Raw genomic sequence first — 11,580 nt, 5'->3', positions numbered from 1 at the left:
AAGAGAATATGTAGTTTTGGATGGAGCCTTTTGAAAGTATGATAATACATCCATTTGCCTTGATGGTTTCTTCCCACGATTATCTTTTGACATCTCACCGAATATTCCACAAGTAAAATTTCAAATCGATCTACAAACCTACATCAACAGTTTCCAAGCATTGAGATATGCTTCATATAAATTCACTTGTTCATAGAAAATAGAATTGTACTTTGCAAAAGAATTGTTGAGTCAACATTGAAAGAACATATATCAGAAATTGAATATTGAGGCAAAATGGAATTTCACAAAAATTATTTAACAATGATATTAGGAAACTATTAACTTTTAAGACATAAAATATAATAATTCATTTGTATAACATTGAAACAACATCATCCTTGCAGGTCTATCTTAGTCCTTTTGGTTTACTAGTTTGGCTTGGGTCGATATCCATGCTAGATATCTATGGGTGGGCTTTGAATCATTCCCATTCCATGCAGTCAGTTTTTTGGACAAATTCTATTAGAAAAATTAGTGACTCTTTGAATTTTGTGTAGAAAATAGAATATTAATCCTCATGGATTTGAATGTAGGCATGATCTAGCATGAAATCCATTGTTAAATGAGTAAATTTCATATGGATTTGTTGTAGAATTCCCTTGTTGTTTTACATTTGTGTAGCCATCTATCATGCTAAGAAGTGGGTGAATCAATGAAATTTGCATGTGTTAAATGGGAATTCTATGTGAGCATTTGTAATTCCATCTGCAGTTTGCATCACAAATCCCATCTCTTCAATAGCACTAACACCTTTATTGGTTCTTACTAGATCAACACACTTCTCTCTATCTCGATAATTTGAGGTTTCTCGGGGCCATAGTGAGTGGGGCCTGTCACACAGCTTTCGCTCCCTTAATCCAGATATATATCGCTTTCACTCCCTAAATCAGATATATATCAGCTTTCTCTCCCTTAATCCAGATATATATCGCTTTCACTCCCTAAATCAGATATATATCAACTTTCTCTCCCTTAATCCAGATATATAAGAGCAGGGATGGAAATATGTGAACGTCAAATGAAAATTTTGTTGTACACGTAGTTGTCTTTGTTTTTGGATGTGAAGAATAATTTGATTTATATATAATAACACATCAACCATTTCAATATATTATCAGGGATAAGATATTGGTCTTTGCATATATTTTGTCGTTATGAGATGGGCATTTGTGTATGTGGATGTTTTTGGATGTGAAGAATAATTTGATTTATATCTCACTATGACAATTTCAACTATGGCTTGACTTTACAAAATGCATGCAGGAAGGAAGAAGTTATGTCATCTCTAATATCCCCTTTGACCTTAAATGCATGAATAATATCTCCAACCTTCCTGCACGCATTTAAGGTCGGTATAATATCTCCAACCTTCTTCAACCTTAGCTCCGATACCATGTTGAGAAATCAATGCTTACGTGAATTAAGGTTTGATTCCTCTTTCTTGATAATTACTTGTGAATTATGTTGGCTTCTCTTACTTCTTAATTTTTTTGTCTTTCATCAAGAAATTACCAAATTATATGTATATGAGGATCATAAGAATAAGAGACACAATATGTAGGCACTTGGCTAGGGAAAACTCGCTATAAGGGGAAAACCCGGTCAAAAACTCTTCCTTCAGTAGATTCAAATAAAGATGAGACACTTCCAGACTTCTTAGACCTAGACAAAGACCTCCTCCAATCACCAAGTCAGCCCTTCCCTTCAATAGATGCTCCTTATCAAAGTCTTCAAATGACAACCTCCCAGCAACAACTTCTGTCTAGAATTTCACACCCCCAGTAGCAGAACTTTGACCCCCAACAACAAAATTTTGGATTTGCAGTAGACACAAATTTTCAGCCCCAACAACCTCCTAGAAACTTGGCACATGCGAGAGATAGATGGAACACAAATTCGAATTAGGTCTTCCCAAAAAACTTTGTCCTTCTTCATCTACTTCGCTCTATTTTTGCTTCTCTTCCTTGAAGATCGAACTTGATGAGTGAATGTGACAAATGGATTGAACTGCCTCTCATTATATAGCCTTTTCACTGGGTTGAATTCCCCTAATGTAGGCCGACTTCATGGGGACACGGACGACTTGGTCTGGAGGTGAGAAATTACCTTTTTGACTCAAAAATAATTATTTTTACATGATACAAAAGCCCATCAAGGGTCTAATAAAAATGTCAATGACTCTAATGACTCAAGAAAAAACCTAGAAGCCTTCAATGGAAGCTTTGACTTAGAAAACTTTGAGTTAGAAAACTTTGACTCAAGCATGAAACCCATGCTTTAATAAGTCATTTTATTTTCACAAATACAATTTATGAAGGCCGAAGCTAGTCAAATTCTTCAACACAAAAAACCCTTAATCCATTAACCCTAGATTAGAAAAGTAATGTAGTTTCTTAATTGGAAATACAAACCATGGGATGAACCACCATGTGCCATAGAACCATGAAAATAAAAAACTTTGTCATAACACACTAAAAATAAATTCAAAAAAATACCCAATGGTTTGTAGGGGTGTTTCCCCTGAAACCCTGTTTAGGTAGAGGTACTACCCCCCCCCCCCCCCCCCCCCCTCTTCCCCGCCAAATCTCTTGGGAAAGGGAGGCCTATGCCTCACCTATGACACCTTTGAATGGGGGGGATTACACCCCCCAATAGACCCCCCCTTTCTATCTCTAAGAATGAATCGTGAATAGGGATAGTCATAAAAAGAATATATAACATACCTAACACTTGGTTTTTCCTTTTGGATGAGTAGAGATAGACTAGGAAGATTCAAAACATGAGGATTTAACTCGAGGTTACTTTCCTTTTTCATTAGTTGCTTGTTTTAGTGATGGATATCTAATATCATTATGTAGTTGATATTTAACAAAGGAGTTGACAAAGGTAATGGTAGGGCTAGTGGTTTCTTATGTTTGCTTGGCCAATTGGAAATCCCAAAGGTAGGCCTTTTTCGACTTTCTCCCCATCCATCATCATAAGGTTTATCTGATGTTGAAGGATGTCATCTATGCTAAGGTAAGGCTACAAGGGGGAATACTCAAGTTTCAATTTCAATTGTAAATCATTATTTATAATAGAATCATGACAGAACATAACATGCCCAATTGATTCCTACAAAATATGTGTTTGGTATATTATTGTTTGCATGTGCTTTTTCCTCTTTACCAATAATTTTGACAAGGTTCTACATGGACATCATAATGGAAATGAACAATAGAGACAAATAATGTACAAGAACATCAATTTTAGTGATGGTAAACCAATTATATAACACTTGAAATATTAATATCAAGTGGGTATGAGTGAAAGGAAGGAAGATATGTATATACACCCCACTTATAAAACCAAAAAAATACAAATGTTATACATAACCAACTGAATATGGTTATAATATGAAAAAAACCAATATCCTCAATTAACAAGTAAAAGAGACATGCACTGGAGCTAAACTTGGATATAACGAAAATAAGGAATGCTATAGGCAGAGGAAAGTAATGAATGGAAATGCCCTATTTTATTTCTATTTTCCTTTCAATTCCCTTAGTGATAAGGCATACAAATATATAATATGGATGGAAGAGAACAGTTGAAAAGATTTTGAGCCATCAAAACTTCAATAATGAATAAAAATATACATATTGTGATCTACATCTACAATTAGAAAACATAATTGGCATACCATGACATTAGACACTCGAAAATCCTACTAAATTCATGTTACCAATCTTATAGTATCTTGGCTCTTTAAATTTCCCAGCCTGAGAGGCAAGGAAATAGACCCTCATCAATTGATTACTCGTTGAACTCATGATGGTGGAAAGGCGACTACAGGGTTCGTCGGGTTGATCCGAAAAACCTTATTGCTTAAATGCCTGCCTGTTTTATAAAGGGAAAGGTTTTAGTTATGGAGAAATTGGTTCTAGTTATAGATAAATTGAAGACTTCCTCATGATCCTTATTCATATCCATCTACCTACTTCATAATAAGGTGGTAACAATAAGAAGAAGGTTTGGGAGGGAAAGGCAGCTAAGGCAAAGGGAGCAGATATAAATAAAAATCCAATTGAAAACCATCTAGATAGCAAGACACACCACATACCAGTTATCCCAGCTCTTCCAGGTTTACTACGATTCTTGCCTCTTTGGAGGAAAAATGATTCAGTCTGAAACTTATTTGCATAAGCTTCTGAGGCCCCTAGTCTCCAATTTCCCTCTGAATTGGTTGTAAAATACTACTATTCACTGGAATCCACACTGAAAACTAAGCCTCAGAGCAAGGTGACCTCCTAACTCCACTATCAAATCTTAAATGCTTATAAATTAACAAACAATACTCACACATAACTTCTTCCTTCCTGCCTACAAATTAACAAACAATACTCTTTGACCTTAAAAAAATCATTATTAATAGATTAAATTGAACACTAATATCGATCTGTGAATTGAATTGCACTTGCAAACAAACAAGAACAAGGTTGCGGCTTACCTGGAATGCCAAACCCCTTCAAATTCTGATTCACAAATCGCCAAGAAATGCAAGATTCCGCACAAAATGTATACTTGGCTCTGGTTGCAACTAGTCGCCAGGAAAAGGGGGATTCTGCAAAAAATGTACACCCTAGTCCCTATGCAGCTTATTTCTCTCTGGCCTGCTCTCTGTTTAAGTCACTTCACCTACTACTAGTCAAGGTCTGAGGTCTTTTTTGGCCTCCTCTAGGGCTTCACCCCCCACAAACTCTTGCGCAAGTCTTGAGGCCTTTTGGCTTCCTACAGTGGGCAGATATGAGGCTGTTAGGCCACTTTCTACTCAGAATACCTTGATTCAGTCGAACCACTATTTAGTCAAACACTTTAGGCTCTTGCTGAGTGATGAAAGTGAATACGAGCACCGAAACTAGATCAAAGTGATGAGTTACAAAGTAGATTCGATCATGATGCTTTCCCAATTCAAGGTCCTGGCTGGCATGCTCCTACTACTACTGTGTGTAAACGAATGTGTGTTTTTGCTCGGTTAAATGCTTGTACCTCTACCTAAGTGTATGTCTGGTGCGACAGAGGCAGAGATTCAAGCAGGCAGGAGCCCTCAACTATGTCACTTTGCCTGTATCCCAACTATGTCACTTTGAGGTGTGTATTCAGCCAAGTGCTTACTTCTTTGCCTTAGTCCCAGCTTCTCTGTTGCAATCCTATGCGAGTGATTAGTACTGGTATGATGGGTAGGATTTGTGAATAGAAATCCAAGGACCAAAACTATACACCATGAACATTGAAAACCTGATTTGAAAGAGTCGGATTTGTGAACAGAAATCCGAGGACCAAAACTATACACCATGAACATTGAAAACCTGATTTGAAAACAATTTTATACACCATGAATCTGTGAAAACAAGGAGCCGCCCTCCATTTGAAAACAAATCTAACCTCCACCCTCCATTTGAAAACAAATCTAACCTCCCAGGACCAAATCGAACCTCACACACCACTCCCAAACCAGAAAAACCAAAAATAGGGCCATTACAAACGAATTTAACATTGTAAATTAGAAATCTGGTGATTTTAAGGGAATACAATCTCCCAAACTAGGTGCAAATCTAAAAATCTGGTGATTTTAAGGGAATACAATTTCCCAAACTAGGCGAATCGGGCCAAATGAAGCTTCGCTTGGTTTATCCGCCATTTTTTATTTTGGGCTAAAATAAAATAAAAAATTAATTTTTTTTTAAAATAAAATTGGGGCTAACTATATGAAAAGGGTTTTTAATAAAAATTTTGCCCTTCTAAAATGAAAAATCCCTCAAATTTTGCCTTTGGGCTAAAATTCGCCCCTAAAATTTACCATGATTTGATAGTGCTTCCACTTCTTGACAACTTGAATTGGAGCATATATTTCTTAATCATATGTAGGGTAGGCCAACACTACCCTATGAATTATTTTAAAATTATAAGGTACTAAATTACCACCCTCCAACAAAACTACTTCGAGAACATATCCACTTGTATCCTCTCCATTTCATACAGCTTCTACAAATCAGGCAACACGAAATTGGGCTTAACTAATATTTATTTTTTAGCTCGAAAATGTACTTATGTTGATTCTTCCCCACTAAAAACTCTTACCACTAGTTGTTGTAGTCAGAGTGGTGTAGCTACAACTAAAAAGTATGGTATAAACTTCCATAGGAATCATGATTGCCCAACAAATCACTTAAATTTAATGACATTTATAGGAGTTAGCCACTTGAAGATGGCCTTTATCTTAGTGAAATATATATTTATTTCTCCTCCATCATTAACATACCCTAAAGACACCAATGACTGCTCATAAAATTCACATTTCTATATATTTTCCAACAATGGATGCCTTTTTAGGGTCTCTGACACCTACTTGAGATGTGATATATGCTCTTCCTATGTAGAGTTATAAGCCAATATATTATCTAGGTCCAATATTACAAATGAATTAAAAATAAGATACAATATGCCATTCATCAAATGCACAAACATATTTGGTGCATTACATAAACCAAAAAGAATCATTGTCCATTCATTCAAATCTTTCCTTGCCTTGGAGGAAATCTTCAAGGTGTCTTCTTCTTTCATTTGTACCTAATGATATTTTGATTTTTTATCCAACTTGGTTAAGTACTTGGTATGCTACAACTAATTAAACAAGTCATCATTCCTAGATAGAGGATATCAGATATTAAAGGTGATCATGTTCAAAGCTCTATAGTCGATACACAATGTTTGATTCCTATCCTTCTTGGGTACTATGATTATAGGTGATACACAAGGTGAGGTACTAGGTTGGATCTCTCCCTAACTTCAATAGTTGCTACAACTGTTTCTTCACTTCATCTACTTCTAAGATAGATTGTTTGTATAACCCAATGTTTGTCAATGGGAAGTTAGGAAAGAAATGTATCTTATGCTCCACTTCACTCTAAGGTGGTAACCCTTTAGGCTCTTGAAACTCTTCTCTATATGCTTGAAAAATATCCTCCATTTATTGTTTCTACTCTTTTGTACATCCCCACAAGGACACCTTTAAACCTTTATTGATTCATTAAACCCTAATCAATTCTCTCTTAAGAAAAGTAATACAAACTTCTTCCTAGAACTGATCAATTTCTTGGCTTAGTTATCACTTACCATAGAGCTCTTAGATTTACCTTTGTGTGCATTAACATTGAAGAACTCACCATCCTTGATCAAGAGATACTAGTTTTATCTTCTCCTAAAGATTACATCCCTTAAATACGTGAAGGGGATTCCAAATGCTACGTCACACATATCATGAGATACTATATCCACCCTTGCTTCTCAATATATTTTCACTTAGACAAAATTTGATATTTCACTACTTTTAAACCTTGGTCTCTGGTTCCTTATTTACCCAACCCAATGAATATGGGTGAGGATGGTCATAAAATTCCAATCCAAGTTTTCTAACTAGAGATTTGGCTATGGACCAAAATCAAATAGATCACCCACCTTTTATTTATGGCATGGATTTTAATATGAAATATTTTAGTCAACTCCCTCTCTTCATTAGGATGGAAGTTATTCATATTCACCTCATTTTTCACTATGGTGTAGACAATCATTTCATCTAGATCTGAGTTGCTCTCTGCCTAGTTTCTTGAATTCATGGCTAGCATGTTCTTCTTCCTCTCATCCTTCTTGTAGTTATTTGGATTCAACTATAGGTGTATCTTCCAAAACTTATATTAAATGTAATTTTTAATATTATAATGGTTGCAATGGATTTTTGGGTCCTTGCATTGAGATGTAGTGGCTAAGGCCTTATTTTCCTTTCCTTTCCACTTCTTCTTCTACACCTCGGAAGAATCATAGTAGTATTTTTTCTTCATACTACCTGGTTGTCCATTGTTCTTACCCATAATATTTACGTATTATGCTTACACAAAGGTCTCATCAATTTTCCTATGTTTAAGGAGCATCACTTGCTTTCTTAGATGACTATGTAGACCACCTAAATTCTTGATGAGTACATAAGTGTTCTTAAGAGTTACACCCAACCTAATTTCCATGTTTATGAACTCAATGGTTTACTCTTTCATGTTCTTCCCTTAATTCTACAAAAAATAATGCCAATAGATGCATTGGTCCTCTTCATAGATGATAGGGTAGAAGTGAGACTTGATGATGGTTTTAAACACCTCCCACTTAGTTACTTGGGGCTTACCCTCCAATCTAAGCATCTCTTTTGTGAATTCCCCTCCAGGTTTGGGCATGGCCCTTTAAATTTAGTTGGGGAAACAAAATATTTATTTCTTTTGTTATATTAGTGACATTGGAATAAACTTATGACTATTGAAACCCTTGATTCAACTTAACAACATCAATGTCACCATAGTAGGGTTTGATGTTCACTTTTACATACACTTCAAATAGATATTGAGAGTATGTTATGACATTATAAATTCTCTCTCTTTCTTAGGGTCTTTTTCAACTCCCTTTTTAGGTGTTAATTGTCTCTAAATTTCTCATTTGATCCATCATCTAAGTTAGAGTTTCTAGACTCCCATAAGCTATAAAGTTATTCTCTAGAACCATCATGAGTATGTACATGTTGTGAGATATTTCAATAACTTGTTCTCCTAGCTTTGAAAACACCTCTTTCAACTTATCTCATGTAGTGTTACTATAATCATCTACAACGTCTGTGATTTTCAAGCTTTAAGCCAATTCCTGGATCTTGCAACTTCCCAAAAAACCCCACGAAAAATTTACTTGTATTCCAATATTATTTGTAACCTATCATGGATATTGCATCAGAATACTTCATTATAAAAAATCTTATAGTGTTCTTTTACTATGCATTATTCTACTAAGGATCACATAACTAATATTCATAAACATGAAATATTACTTGAATAAAATAAAAACTGAAATGAAATAAAAATGTTATGGCACACCATCAACACAATGAATGCAAGACATACCTTAAGAATACCTGATATGGGAAATACTTTAGCTAGAAGGTGAGGCCTATGCTCTACTCTTTTCTTCTCAATTATGAAATGTAAGTACAAAAGAAAGGGGTTGCCACTATGGAGGTTACATGGGTAATATAACCAATATGCCTGCTAGAAGATCTCCTTCTCTCTTTAATCTCCCGTAATATCCCAATTTCAATGCTCTATTCTCCTTTGGAACAATACTCAATACAATAAGAATGGAATCCCTACCTTTCCTAACAATCCAATATTTAACATAGCTTGATAGTTGTCTATGTTTAGGGTTAGAGATTTTGCATGCCTCAACCTCGAGTTATTGTTAGCATTTAGAACCCCTAAGAATAATTTTGAAGGTCCACATGTGACTATATCCACATGCTTGAGTAATGGAAGCTATTGTTGCATCCACTTGGTACCACAATGGTCAACAAGGTAACTCAACTTGTAGGATGCATAACTTTTTCATATAAAATTTGATTAAGATGATTTTCATGTTGTTGTATAGCTCTTGAAGTGTATAAAATTTTAGAAAGGTTGGGAGAATTGATCACGAATTTTTAATCACAAAAATAATCATCTAAGGCCTCAAATATGCTTTGGAAGGTTTTGGGCCACAAATCCCCAAAGAAAGACATGACCCTAAAATGAGCCTTACAAGTCAACTATTCTAATTCCCCCAAAATGCCACAAAAGTACCAAATTAGAAGAAAATTGAAATGATGATCCATATTGGGCCATTTTTCATGATCTCATGCCATAGAAAAAGAGCTGTTTCAATTTAAAGATCACCTAGAATTTCACATCTAAGTTTTATGGGGATTATTAGGTATTCAGCATGATCACCCAAGTCACCTAAAAATTAGATTTTCCTACCCATTCCAACATCCAACTCATTTTTCATGTTCCCTTCTTGATGCCAATGGTTAGGAAAAACAACCGAGTTCAATTATTCTAACAAAACTAGACAAGGAGTGTTCTATTTTGCTATAGTCAAAGGCCATACTACATAAATGTGAGCATTGCCTACACCAACATGTTATACATGAAATGTTCAAATAGTTGAAGTGTATGCAACCAGAAGATTCCATACAAACAATAGTTGAGGTCATGTAGTGGCTTCCCCATCTCTAGCATTAAGGAAGAAAATTTGAAGGCGAAAACATATTATGGTCCCACCCTCACTCCTCTAGTTACTAGCATAGAGGTAGTTAATTAATGTAATAATAGAGAAATTTTGAGATGTAAAATTGGTCTCATACGGAAAATAATAAAATAAGAATGAATTTTCAAAGAAAGAGAGAAAAGAAAACTATTTTTGTAATCATATTTTCAAATTATTTGCACTCAAATTTGATGTGTGAGTTTTATTATATGTGGAATTAAATTCTACATCTAACAAATACCCACACTACATAATTTGAATGAAAACAAACATATATTTTTTTATGTATTTCAAGTTTATCCCATTTTAAGTCTATTAAATACATGAAAAAACTATGTTTATTTTCATTAAAGTATGCAATGTGGATATTTATTCGATGTAAAATTTAATTTTGCATTAAACTGGAATTTTGAGTAGACCAATAAAAAGATAAGTTGAAAATACAATTTAAGAAAAACAATTTTCTTTCTCTCCAGAACTATTTTACCCTTATCATTGAGAACATCTTAAATCTTATTAGTTCTTTCAAAGTTAATGTTGATAAAATTTTTGGGGTTTTTAGACCCATTTCTACCTTATAATAATTAAAAAAATAAAAATAAAAATAAAATAAATATATATGTTTGATTAGTTTTAATTAAAAATATTATAAAACATTAATAATTTTCATTACTAATATTAAGATATAATATAAAATTAATGTCGTAAAGATATTTTAATCTCTCCTAAACATAAATAAAATATTTGGGTACGTCTAAAATAACATAATATATAAAATATTTGGATGTGCATGTAAAGTAACATGTTTTATATTAATTTTAGAAAGATAAGATTAAAAAAGAACTCATATTTTCATTTTTGAGTATGAAGAAGATATATAATTCTTAGACTATTGAAAAATATTTCAATGCTAAAGTTAAATTATATATATATATATAATTTTAATATTGATCATAACAGTGTATTTGACCATGTGTGTTTAAGGTAGCTCAATTGGCAATGGCAATGGAAATAAAGTCTTACTCAACCAGAAGTTTTGGGTTCAAACCTTGTGCTATCCCCCTATGAGGGTGAGAAATTAGACATGAACAAAATGTAGTCCTACCAAGCTTACAAAAAATACAATATATTTGACCATAAAAATAATTAAAAGTGATTAATAAATAAATAAATCAATTACTTAAAAAAATAAAAGACATATATAATTCACTTAATTTTTAAGATAAAATTAATAACTAATATTTAAAAAAAAATTAATAATAATTAAAATTCTATAAAAAATCATAAATAAAGTATTTTTAATTAGATGATATTGACTTATATTTAAAAAAATATTTTAATATATACCATATGATGTATAATTAAAAAAATAATATATATTGAAAAAAC

The sequence above is a fragment of the Pinus tabuliformis genome, chromosome 1_2 (genome assembly GCF_031772625.1).
Source record: "Pinus tabuliformis cultivar Carrire ecotype Pingquan chromosome 1_2, CPIR1, whole genome shotgun sequence".
Lineage (NCBI taxonomy): Eukaryota > Viridiplantae > Streptophyta > Pinopsida > Pinales > Pinaceae > Pinus > Pinus tabuliformis.
Note: the sequence above shows the minus strand (reverse complement) of the source record.